Source organism: Mustelus asterias, unplaced genomic scaffold (assembly GCF_964213995.1).
Source record: "Mustelus asterias unplaced genomic scaffold, sMusAst1.hap1.1 HAP1_SCAFFOLD_1871, whole genome shotgun sequence".
Classification (NCBI taxonomy): Eukaryota; Metazoa; Chordata; class Chondrichthyes; order Carcharhiniformes; family Triakidae; genus Mustelus; species Mustelus asterias.
In genome coordinates this window covers 56,951-69,712 of record NW_027591816.1, presented here as the reverse complement: position 1 = coordinate 69,712, position 12,762 = coordinate 56,951, and the positions used below count along the sequence as shown (strand labels likewise).

General features: G+C 43.1%; 2 non-coding genes across 2 annotated transcripts; both read left to right on the top strand.

Moving 5' to 3' along the window:
- The first annotated feature begins 815 nt into the window (after nt 1-815).
- trnak-cuu (transfer RNA lysine (anticodon CUU)) lies at nt 816-888 on the top strand. Its single transcript has one exon. It is a non-coding gene; the product is annotated as a tRNA-Lys (tRNA).
- Nucleotides 889-6,584: 5,696 nt separating this feature from the next.
- On the top strand, nt 6,585-6,656 carry trnac-gca (transfer RNA cysteine (anticodon GCA)). The gene has a single exon. It is a non-coding gene; the product is annotated as a tRNA-Cys (tRNA).
- The last annotated feature ends 6,106 nt before the right edge of the window (nt 6,657-12,762 follow it).

Sequence of the window (12,762 nt, the reverse complement as noted above, 5' to 3'; positions counted from 1 at the left end):
TTGTTTCGTATTGGACAAGTCATAGGTTTTGTAAATGTATTTTCAGTGCAAACGTTGGGATTGGTTTACGTGGGATTTGGTTTGAGAACCTGGGCACACAGTGCAGGCAATCTATCAACACAACACTCACACAAGAAAATCAAGACATTAAAGGTGAATATGCTTGTGGCCATTCACTTTATCTCTGTTCACCAGTTTAGAGGACCCCACGTTTGTTGGTAGAGACAGCTGGCTGTGTGATTATTGTTATTCATTCGTGGGTTGTGGAAGTCTTCCCCACTCGCTATTTCTGTTTTTCATTGTCTCTATATATTTCCCTCAGACTCACTGACGATGTTTTTATTACGTTGACATCTTTTGATCCTTGCTCTGTCCATTATTTCGCTGTCTGTGTGTAACCGAGGTTCACTGGATTGATTTATGCGTTTCTCTTGCGAGGAGAGAATCAGTGGGATGAGTCTGTTCGCTCTGGAGTTAAGAATAATCAGAGGTGATCTCATTGAAAAGTCTGAAACGGGGAAACAGTTTGACAGTGTAAATGTTGAGTTCCCTCCACCCCGGCTAAATTATTAAGAACAAAGAAAAATAAGGAGAATGATGGAAGAGGAGTTTGGAATATTTGGGATAGGTGAAGCTAAGAATTGGAAGATGTGAATAATGTAATTAATGATTCAGAGGAATGGATAGGAAATTTGGGGATTCTGTCGGTGGATTCATTGTAAACTTTGAAATCAGAACATGCTGAAGACACCAGATGGAAAACCCGTATTTGTCTCCATGCATTTTAGGTTATGGAAATGATTTGGAGTGCATGTGCCCGGCTAGCTCAGTCGGTAGAGCATGAGACTCTTAATCTCAGGGTCGTGAGTTCGAGCCCCACGTTGGGCGACATTGATTTTTAAACTTTTCCTCATTCCTGGGTGAATTCCAGATCTCCATTCCTCCAGAAGTGTCACCGCTCAAACTGAGTCTTTCTCCTTTCTGCGTTGTTTATCTCACAGTTGTGGGTTTCTGACTGAAAACTGCCTCCAGTTCACTGGAAGGCGGGGAGTTTAGCCCTGAACTCAGCGAGAGGTTTTGATCTCATTTATTATGAGATTTAAACCCAGATCAGCGAGATTGTGTCAGTGGGAACAATAATCAGCTTCAGTGTAATTCAATCACTCCAGCCTTCCATCCGATCAAAAGACCGCTTGTTCTTTCCTCCTCTTCCTCTCTATTTTCCTTGACTCTGTACTTGTTTAGAACATAGAACATAGAACAGTACAGCTCAGAACAGGCCCTTTGGCCCACGATGTTGTGCCGAGCTTTATCTGAAACCAAGATCAAGCTATCCCACTCCCTATCATCCTGGTGTGCTCCATGTACCTATCCAATAACCGCTTAAATGTTCCTAAAGTGTCTGACTGCACTATCACTGCAGGCAGTCCATTCCATACCCCAACCACTCTCTGCGTAAAGAACCTACCTCTGATATCCTTCCTGTATCTCCCACCACGAACCCTATGGTTATGCCCCCTTGTAATAGCTCCATCCACCCGAGGAAATAGTCTTTGAACGTTCACTCTATCTATCCCATTCATCATTTTATAAACCTCTATTAAGTCTCCCCTCAGTCTCCTCCGCTCCAGAGAGAACAGCCCTAGCTCCCTCAACCTTTCGCATAAGACCTACCCTCCAAACCAGGCAGCATACTGGTAAATCTCCTCTGCACTCTTCCCAGCGCTTTCACATCCTTCTTATAGTGAGGTGACCAGAACTGCACACAATATTCCAAATGTGGTCTCACCAAGGTCCTGTACAGTTGCAGCATAACCCCACGGCTCTTAAACTCCAATCCCCTGTTAATAAAAGCTAACACACTATAGGCCTTATTCACAGCTCTATCCAATTGAGTGGCAACCTTTAGAGAAATGTGGATATGAACTCCAAGATCTCTCTGTTCCTCCACAGTCTTCAGAACCCTACCTTTGACCCTGTAATCCACATTTAAATTAGGCCTCCCAAAATGAATCACCTCACATTTATCAGAGTTAAACTCCATTTGCCATTTTTCAGCCCAGCTTTGCATCCTATCTATGTCTCTTTGCAGCCTACAACAGCCCTCCACCTCATCCACTACTCCACCAATCTTGGTGTCATCAGCAAATTTACTGATCCACCCTTCAGCCCCCTCCTCTAAGTCATTAATAAAAATCACAAAGAGCAGAGGACCAAGCACTGATCCCTGCGGCCCTCCGCTAGCAACCTGCCTCCAATCCGAAAATTTTCCATCGACCACCACCCTCTGTCTTCGATCAGACAGCCAGTTACCTATCCAATTGGCTAACTATCCCTCTATCCCACACCTCCTCACTTTCATCATAAGCCGACCATGGGGGACCTTATCAAACGCCTTACTAAAATCCATGTATATGACATCAACTGCCCTACCTTCATCAACACACTTAGCTACCTCCTCAAAAAATTCAATCAAATTTGTGAGGCACGACTTGCCCTTCACGAATCCGTGCTGACTATCCCGGATTAATCCGCATCTTTCTAAATGTTCGTAAATCCAATCTCTAAGGACCTTTTCCATCAATTTACCAACCACCGAAGTAAGACTAACCGGTCTATAATTACCAGGGTCATTTCTATTCCCTTTCTTAAACAGAGGAACAACATTCGTCATTCTCCAGTCCTCTGGCACCATCCCCGTGGACAGCGAGGACCCAAAGATCCAAGCCAAAGGCTCTGCAATCTCATCCCTTGCCTCCCAAAGAATCCTAGGATACATTTCATCAGGCCCAGGGGACTTATCGACCTTCAGTTTATTCAAAACTGCCAGGACATCCTCCCTCCGAACATCTATTTCATCCAGCCTATTAGCCTGTAACACCTTCTCTTCCTCAAAAACATGGCCCCTCTCCTTGGTGAACACTGAAGAAAAGTATTCATTCATCACCTCGCCTATCTCTACTGACTCCATACACAAGTGCCCACTACTGTCCTTGACCGGCCCTAACCTCACCCTGGTCATTCTTTTATTCCTCACATAAGAGTAAAAAGCCTTGGGGTTTTCCTTGATCCGACCCACCAAGGACTTCTCGTGTTCCCTCCTAGCTTTTCTAAGCCCCTTTTTCAGCTCATTCCTTGCTAGCTTGTAACCCTCAATCGAGCCATCTGAACCTTGTTTCCTCATCCCTACATAAGCTTCCCTCTTCCTTTTCACAAGACATTTTACCTCTTTCGTGAACCATGGTTCCCTCACTCGGCCATTTCCTCCCTGCCTGACAGGGACATACCTATCAAGGACATCCAGTATTTGTTCCTTGAAAAAGTTCCACTTTTCATTAGTTCCTTTCTCTGACAGTTTCTGTTCCCAACGTATGCCCCCTAATTCTTGCCTAATCGCATCATAATTCCCTCTCCCCCAATTGTAAACCTTGCCCTGCCGTACGGCCCTATCCCTCTCCATTGCAATAACAAAAGACACCGAATTGTGGTCACTATCTCCAAAGTGCTCTCCCACAACCAAATCTAACACTTGGCCCGGTTCATTTCCCAGTACCAAATCCAATGTGGCCTCACCTCTTGTCGGCCTATCCACATATTGTGTCAGGAAACCCTCCTGCACACACTGCACAAAAACTGCCCCATCCGAACTATTTGACCTACCAAGGTTCCAATCAATATTTGGAAAGTTAAAGTCCCCCATGACAACTACCCTGTGACCCCCACACATATCCATAATCTGCTTAGCAATTTCTTCCTCCACATCTCTATTACTATTTGGGGGCCTATAGTAAACTCCTAACAACGTGACCGCTCCTTTCCTATTTCTAACCTCAGCCCATATTACCTCAGTGTTCAGATCCCCCTCGAAGTGCCTTTCCGCAGCCGTTAAACTATCCTTGATTAACAATGCCACTCCTCCACCTCTTTTACCAGCTTCCCTACATTTAGTGAAACATCGATACCCCGGAACGTCCAACAACCATTCCTGTCCTTGTTCTACCCACGTCTCCGTAATGGCCACAACATCGTAGTCCCAAGTACCAATCCACGCCCCCAAGTTCATCTACCTTGTTCCGGATGCTCCTTGCATTGATGTAGACACACTTGAACCCACCTTCCTGTCTACCGGTACCCACCCTTGACCCTGATACCTTCCCCAATACCTCACCACCCTCACTGACTTCTGGACTAAGCCATTAAATCACTACTTTTTTCCAGTTAGGGTCAAAGGTCAGCAACCTGAATCATTCATTCTCTTTCCCTCTCCACAGAAGCTGTTGAAGCCGATGAGTGCTTCCAACATTTTCTGTTTTGAGGTGGGATTCGCACCAACTACAATTCCTAGTTTTGGATCACAGTGGTTCACTTTTCTCTGACTGAATCTTACCTGTTTGAACAGTTGAAAAGCTGAGGTTTTAAATAATAAGACACCAGAATATGTCACCCTGTTTGATATGAAATGAAACAAAATGACATTTAATCATTTCTTATAATGCTGCGAATGCAATATATATTCCATTGTCAATGCCAGCAGTTGTTGTCCATCCCTATTTCCCTCTGAACTGAGTATTTTGCTGGGCCATTTCTGAGGGCAGTTAAGAGTCTATCACATTGCCTTTCCTCTGGAGTCCCACGGAGGCCAGAAAGGAGAAGGATGACAGATTTCCTTCTGCAAGATGTGTTTTCATGACAATCAGAAAACAAAGCTTCATTACTGAGACTAGCTTTCACTTCCGTTTCAGTTCTAGGCTGCGGTGGGTTCGTGACCTGTGAGCCTGGGCCACAGGATTCATACTCCACTCATTTTACCACTATGTCACCATCTTCCCGGAAGAGTGTAAGTTTAAATCCTTCACCTGGAATCAAACCACTTAATTTCACTTTGAAAACAAACATTGAAAGCAGTGTACTGTTGAAATCAGTGTCGTACACTCAGGATACCGGGGAATTGACGAGATATCTATTGCTTTCATTCAAAGACAGAAAAATGTGGTGAATCCTCAGCGTGAGCGATGAAGGAGCTGTGCTCCGAAAGCTCGTGATTACAAACAAACCTGTTGCACTTTAACCTGGTGTTGTGCGAATTCTTACCGGGTACTGAAGGGCATTTCATTTACAATTCGCAAAAAGATTATTTTTATAAAATTAACAGCTTTCAGCAAATCGCACCACAATCACATTGCAGACGGTGCAGTGAGTTACTCTCCTGGCCTCATTACATCAGCCCCAGAGGACGATTTCTCAAGAACACAAAAAGCTCAGCGATATATATGTTGGTGGCTTCATTCATCAAGGATTACCCTAGAGCACGTGACCTTTCTCCCAAATCACACACGCCCACAATTGCTCAATAATGCTCAGATCACCTCAATTTCCGTGTTGGTTTCGTTGATAGAATTTGTTGCTTTCACTGCAATGGTCTGTGTTCGATCCCCGGTCAGGGAATGATGATTCATTGCTCTCGTGCAACACATGAATTAAGGAGAGTGGGTATTACTTCCTGGTCGAAAACAGGAGCGATACTTCTGGCAGGTTGAACAGGAAGAAGGAAACATCTACCCCATTTCACAATCCTGTCAATTACCCACAACAATTCATATTTACATTCGGAAGTCTTACAACACCAAGTCTATTTGGAGTCAGGAGCTTTCGGGGCGCTGATAAAATGAAGCAAATTGATTTTATTAACGGAGCAAATGAACCTGTTGGACTTTAACATGATGCTGTGAGACTTCTTATTGTGCCCACCCCAGTCCAACCCCGTATCTCGACATCATATTTACATTGCAGTTGCTGGTACCTACTGTCAGAATGAGTGACTTACCTTCTACTGCATTAAATTTCATTGTAGCTCACCACATTCAAAGAGTAATGTTTGTTATAAACCTTATTGTGGTAAATCTGTTGAAAAACTTCAGCTTATCACTGCTCTGCTTTCATCACACTGGAAGCTAATGTGAAAAGATGAATAATTTCAAAGCTGAACAACGTGCACAAGACAGGAAGGAGAATGCGACTGTGAATAATTGGCACTGTGCATATTCCTGTATCCAGTCTATGGGAGAACCAGGAGAATGAAATCCTGGTGGTCCAGTGCTTAGGATTTGGCGCTTTCAGGGTCATATATCGGCTTCGATATGCCAGGATTTAAAGTTTTTTACAATCCATTTAACAAACCTGAGTCGTTTCCTGGTCGAAAACAGCTCTGTCAGAAGCAGTGGAGTTAGATCTATATTTGTGTCCGAATTGGAAATGGCACATGGGCAACAGTTCAAGAACAAACACAGATAGTGAAGGACAGTGATAGGCTGCAAAGCGCTGCCAATAGAGATGGGGATACAAGGTCAAATCTGCATGACAATGGAGTTGATTTTATCGGTTAGATTGACACAAACATCTCCCAGACCTGGATCCAAATCTCAGCCAAATCACAAGAAAACATCTCGCTCACTTAAACGCTGAGCTCTCCGACTTCACTCAGAAACCAGTAACTCTGAGACAAAGCGTGATGCAGTCTGACCACTGGAACCCCCTCCACCACTTAATAAGACTATGCTAGATCCCGAGCATCAGTTCACAGCTGAGGGGGTGTAGCTCAGTGGTAGAGCGTTTGACTGCAGATCAAACGGCCCTCGGTTCAAATCCGAGTGCCCCCTTCCTTATCTTTGTCTTAGTTCCAATTGTGACTCTCTTTCTTTGGCTGCAAAGCGCATTGTGACGTCCACCAACCGGGAAAGGCGTCACAGAAATACAATTCTGTCTTTCATAAAGTACCTTCAGTCCCAATTTTTGGTTACTGACAATCGTCAATAGAAACAGTTTGTCTCTTTCTGCTCTATCAAATGGCCCTTTCCCATGTTGGGAGAAGCGGGAAACCCCTAAATCGCTGCAACACTGTGGGGGGTAAAGTAGTCAAAGGGGTTTGCATAGTATTGTAAACGATGTGGTCATGTTGTAGTTCTCGACTATGTTTTTAAAAAAGAGAATTGGGGTTGGATATATAACAGCACTCGTTGACACCCTAATATATGTGCCTTCGTCTTAATTGCGGAATTCGTTATTGCGTTCGACTTTAAGCAAATGTTTGGTGGCTCAGTACCATCCAGAGGCGGTGGTTGTACTTTTATTTTCCCCATAAGCATTCATTGTCGCGCTGTTCCGGCTTGTGAACCGAGGCAACAATAAAAATATTTCTCAAGTGTTGCCGCTCGACTGTTGTCAGGTGTTGTCAACATTATTTATTTCATGAATATTCATATCATCCATATCACAAGGTATAATATATATTCATTTCAAATATGCAATTAAAGTTAAGAATTAGAGTCTTGGCTGGATGTGTTTGTGTGTCAGTTCTCCGGTGAGTCCTCATCTGAGACTGGGAAACAATCTCTCAGTATTCTGTAGGTTCAATAAAATTGTCTCTCAGTCTTCTAAACTCCAGGGAATTTCAGCCCAATTTACACAGCCTCTCATCCCAGGAGAACTCTCTCATCACAGGAACCTACCCAGTGGACCGTCTCCATTGGAAGGATAGCCTTTTTCTAAAATAAAAAGCATTGTGGATATCAGAACTGCACCCAATATTTCACACTTGCTCCCAAAAAAACCCTGTATAAATGTAAATTGGTGTTTTTATTCTTGTACAGCAATCTGTTGGCAATAAAAACCAACATGCTATTCCCTTCCTATTGTTTGCTGCACCACCATGCTATCTTCCTGCGTTCCTTGTACAAACACACCCAAATCTCTCAAGACAAACGCTTATATTAGGAAAGACGATGGCCTGGTGATATTATCGCGAGATTATTTATCCAGAAACTCATCCAATTTTATGGGGCCCCGCTTTTGAATCCTGCCACGGCACGTTGTAGAATTGTTTTTCAATAAAAACTATCTGGAATTAAGAATCTACTGATGACCATGAAACCATTGTCGATTGTCGGAAAAACAAACATTGAGTTCGGTAATGTGCTTTAGGGAAGGAAATCTGCCGTCCCTTATCCGTCTTGGCCTACATTGATTCCAGAGCTGCAGCAAAGTGTTTGATCCTAACTGTCCCAGGGCAACCAGGATGGGCAATAAATGCTGGCCGGCAGCGACACCCATTTCTAATCAATTAAAAAAGAACTAGGTCACCTTTACAAACATTGTCTGCTCTTTCTCCGTTTATGAACAAGATAAGATCTTTCTGGGCAACATGGTGGCACTGATGCCTCACAGCGCCAGGGGCCCGGTTTCAATTCCCGGCATTGGTTACTGTCTGTGCAGAGTCTGCATGCTTTCCCCCTGTTGCGTGGGTTTCCTGCGGGTGCCCCTTCTTATTCCCACAGAGTGAAAAATGTGCTGGTTAGGTACATTGGCCATGCTAAATTAGCTGTCAATTTACCCGAGAAGGTGCCGGTTCTGCCGATGACGTAATTGTCACAGAAACCTCATTGCGGTGTTAATGTAAGCTTAATTGTGGCACTAATAAATAAACTTTAAACTGTCCAACTGATGCAACCACTGAGCTATGGAGCCAATTCCTGCGCCCAGCGTGGAGTTGGTGTATCATCATCAGTGGAGCGAAGAAGAGATTGAATTTTCAGGTGGGTGATATTTGATGGAAGTGGAAATATCCGAGGTGAAGAACAAGGAGTCAATCGATGAGACTTGAAAGAGGAAGAATTTGACATGTGTGTCAGTTGTTTTTGTGATAAATGTCTGCCGTGTCATTCTTCTTCAGAGTTTGTTATTGTTACATCTCTGATTTTTCCGGCTCTAATACAATTCATACAGCTGAAGATTGATCTTGTTTCTCCCTTAACAGACACTGTGAGGCGTGCTTTCGTTTAATGAAGAGTTAAATAAGAAGTTATTCGCTACTTGCCTGGTACTCCAACGTGGAACATGGCAATGAAACCTGACCACGGCATGCCAGGAAAGCTAATATTAGAGATTTGAAATTCTTTGATAACCATCTCTGTCTCCACCGCTTCATTTCAAGTCACTTTCGCTACTGACATTGTCACACAGTCATTCTAACATCTTATGACCAACTGAAGCAAATTATGCCTTCTTCCTTTATGTTCAGATACTTTCATCTCCAGAAATTCAGTCCGTGCTGAGCAAAGTGCTCTGTTTAGTTAACAGTTTATCATCAATTCCGGGTCATAGCTATGGAAACATTGACTCTGAACCACTAGACCACCCAGGCTCCACCATCACTTCCTCGATGTTGTCTTTTCCACCATTCATGGTGTCACGTAATCCATCCTGCTTTGTGCCCTATCACAAAAATCCTTTTTTTTCCCCTTTCGCTGAGTGATTCCTGACTTTACAATCAGAAAATACTGGGAATACTCAGTCGGTCAGTTCATGTTTAGTGACAAACGCGCAAATAATTCCAGTAGTCGAATCCCTCTGAAATTAAAAGCTTTTGTTTTTTTTGTGCAGGCAAAATACTGCGGATGCTGGAACCTGAAACAAAAATAGAAAAATGCTGGAAAATCTTAGCAGGTCTGACAGCAGCTGTCGAGAGAGAATAGAGCCATCGTTTCGAGTCCGGAGCTCTGACGAAGGGTCATCCAGACTTGAAAGTTTGGCTCTTTCCTCTCTCCACAGATGCTGTCATGTCTCTTTAGACCTTCCAACCTTTTCTGTTTATGATGAAAGTATTTCTGCCGCGATCAAACCAGGGATCTTTCGTGTGTAAGGCGAATGTGACAACCACTACACCACAGAAACATTGCGATGCAATGATTCAAAGAAACTGGTTCCACAAACCCATCAATTGCAAACAATAATTTACATTTGCGTTCCATTGGAATTTGTGTGATAACAAAGGTATTTCATAAAGTTAAGGAACTGGACATATAGCGGTGATGAGATTCGATCACACGCTTCAACTACTATCACTGCCCAGTCAGTTCTCTCACAGCACCAGGTTAAAGTCCAACAGGTTTATTTGGTAGCACGAACTTTCGGAGCACTGTCCGAATCAGGTGACTCACGTGATGAAGAGGCGTGCTCCGAAAGCTTGTGCTACCAAATAAACCTGTTGGACTTTAACCTGGTGCTGTGAGATTATTTACTGTGCCTACCCCAGTCCAGCGCCGGAAACTCCACATCATTACTGCCCTGAGCTCATCAATGGTACCAGCAGAACCTATTGATGCCGTATCTGGTATTGCCAATGAACAGCATCAATGGAGTAGAATTGGGTCACATGAACCATTGAGCCTCCTCCATGACTGAATCAAGGCAGATCCACAGCCTCAATCCCAATTTCCCAGCTTATACCAACAGCCCTTCATTCACTTAGATTCCAACAACTCTCCACCTCAACCTTCAAAGTCTTCATCAACTGAAGATTCACAGACCTCTGTGCCGCTACAGAATTGATGCAAGATGGCGTCCGAGCGAGGCGAACTCTTGGAAGCTGTGCCCAGCATACCTTCTAACTCTATCTTTTACTCTCGTCCTATGCTTCTAAAACTTCATTCTAACTCTTTTAAACTCTCTCACAATGCTTCAATTCAATTTCTAGCATCCCGGCTATGACTGTAACACTACACTCTGCACTCTCTCGTTTCCTTCTCTATGAACGGTATGCTTTGTCTGTACAGCGCGCAAGAAACAATGCTTTTTATTGTATGCTAATACATGTGACAATAATAAGTCAAATAATTCCAAAGATTCACAAGCCTTGGAGTGAAGAAATATCTCCATATCTCAGTCATGAATGGCTGAACATTAACCAGAAAATGTAAGCCCAGAGTACCTTGCTGAGGCACTTTTGCCACTGTCGAACCGGAACATCACTCATTTGCCATGGCTAATCCATCTAGCCTGCATCAGCTGCATCGTGAGTGTGACAGTGGAAGCAGAAAAGCAACAGTATGCCAGCGGCGACTTTGCTGAGGGTATTCTTTTTCAATAAATGGTGAAGAACAAATTTACATTTTGTCTGCTCCAATCCAGTTCATATGCAACAGCGACCAAGAATCGGGGAAAATTCAAAAAAATATTAATTTCGATAATGTTTCGACCTTATTTTGAATCGGGGAACTAATCGTATATGAAATGAACATGTTAACTCCTACAATCCAGAAACTCTGCTCATGACCAATGTGACCGGCCGAGAATATCAAACCGTGCAGTCTGATTGCAATTTAAATCCTTGTTTTGTTGAAATATAATTCGGTTGCAAACCTTAGCCATGTGGCAGAGTCATTGATCTAACATAAGATTCAGAAAATAACATTTGTCCCGAATTTTATCTCTTTCTCCATGAATGCAGTTGCAGAATATTATTCAAGCATTGGGGGAGTGTAAATGCCACATGGCTTTGAGATAATGTGATTCCTTGATATTTAATAACACTTAGAGATGGGGCAGCTGCTTTGAAAAGTTTTTAACAACTTTTTTTGAACACAAGGATCAGTATACTTCAGGAACACAGGTGACACATGGAAGTGTTTAAAATTTGATGCGTGTGCACAGATTCTGCCAAACCTGCTGAGAATTTCCACCATCTCATGTTTGTATTATAAATACAGGTCTTATCAGAACATAAAACGGCAAGACGGCAATGATAAATGAAATCGTCCCACAAGCTGTTCACGTGTAACTTTCAATTTCCAAAACCCACCAACCTCATCATTACTGATCCTGTGAAAACGTACCTTGTAAAACACGGCAGGCATTCATCTCTCAAAGAACTGAAACGCCTCAAATGTGAACTCTCTGCTCTCAATCTCAGGACTTTTCAATTATAAAAGCAGCATTCTGGTGAAAGTTTAACTCAGTCCTCATTCCACTGATCTTTGCCGACTTGCTGTGTATTTCCCTCATTGAACACATTTCAGGTTGGGACAGACCGATTCCTGATCTATCTGAGAAAGAAGAGGAATGGGCAGGAAAATGGAAACCCAAGATCAAACATAGGTTAAAGTTTCGAGTTTAGTTATTGAGTTTAATAATTTTGAAATATATAAATTGTTACAAATAATATGTCAGAGAGAAATGTTCAATAAACTAACGTCGGCTAACAATAGAGGCAGAAACACACGATAAGTTTTTTTTCGTGTTGCCCAAGGACTCAGTGACACTCAAAAACCGAGAGACAATGAAAGCAGATGGAGTGGAAAAAAAACTGAAAACGCCGTTCCTGGATGGTCTCGAACCATCAACCTTTCGTTTAACAGCCGAACGCGCTAGCCAATTGCGCCACAGAGACTGACACAATTGGAACCTACAAGGCATCCTAAATCAGGGTGACAGCGTGTTGGCTGCAGGTTAGACGCCAATTCAATTTTCACCAAACCTGACACAGAAGGACCAAATGATGGCATCGTTTACAAATCTGAACATGTATATTTTATTATTTTACCCCACAGTGTTGTTGTGGTGTAATGGTTAATCCCTTCTCCTAACATGGGAAAGGCCCGTTTGAAAGAGCAGGGAGGGACAGACTGTTCCCACTGACTGGGCTCAGTAACAGAGGACTTGGAATGAAGATCATGAAATAATTGCATTTATATAGAACCTATCCCGACCTGCGGACGTCACAAAGCACTTTCCAGTCAATGAAGGGCAGTTTTAATTGAAAAAAAAATCAATTAAGCGCGGAAGCAGGCATTCGATTTGAATGCAGAAACGTCGTGACCTGCAGTCAAATGCTCTATCCCTAAGCTATATTCCCTTTCTGCTCAGCTCCCGTTTTGTCGCTCGTTAGTCCTCTGTCTCGCGTGGTCTATACTTATGTTTGCTCCTCTGTGT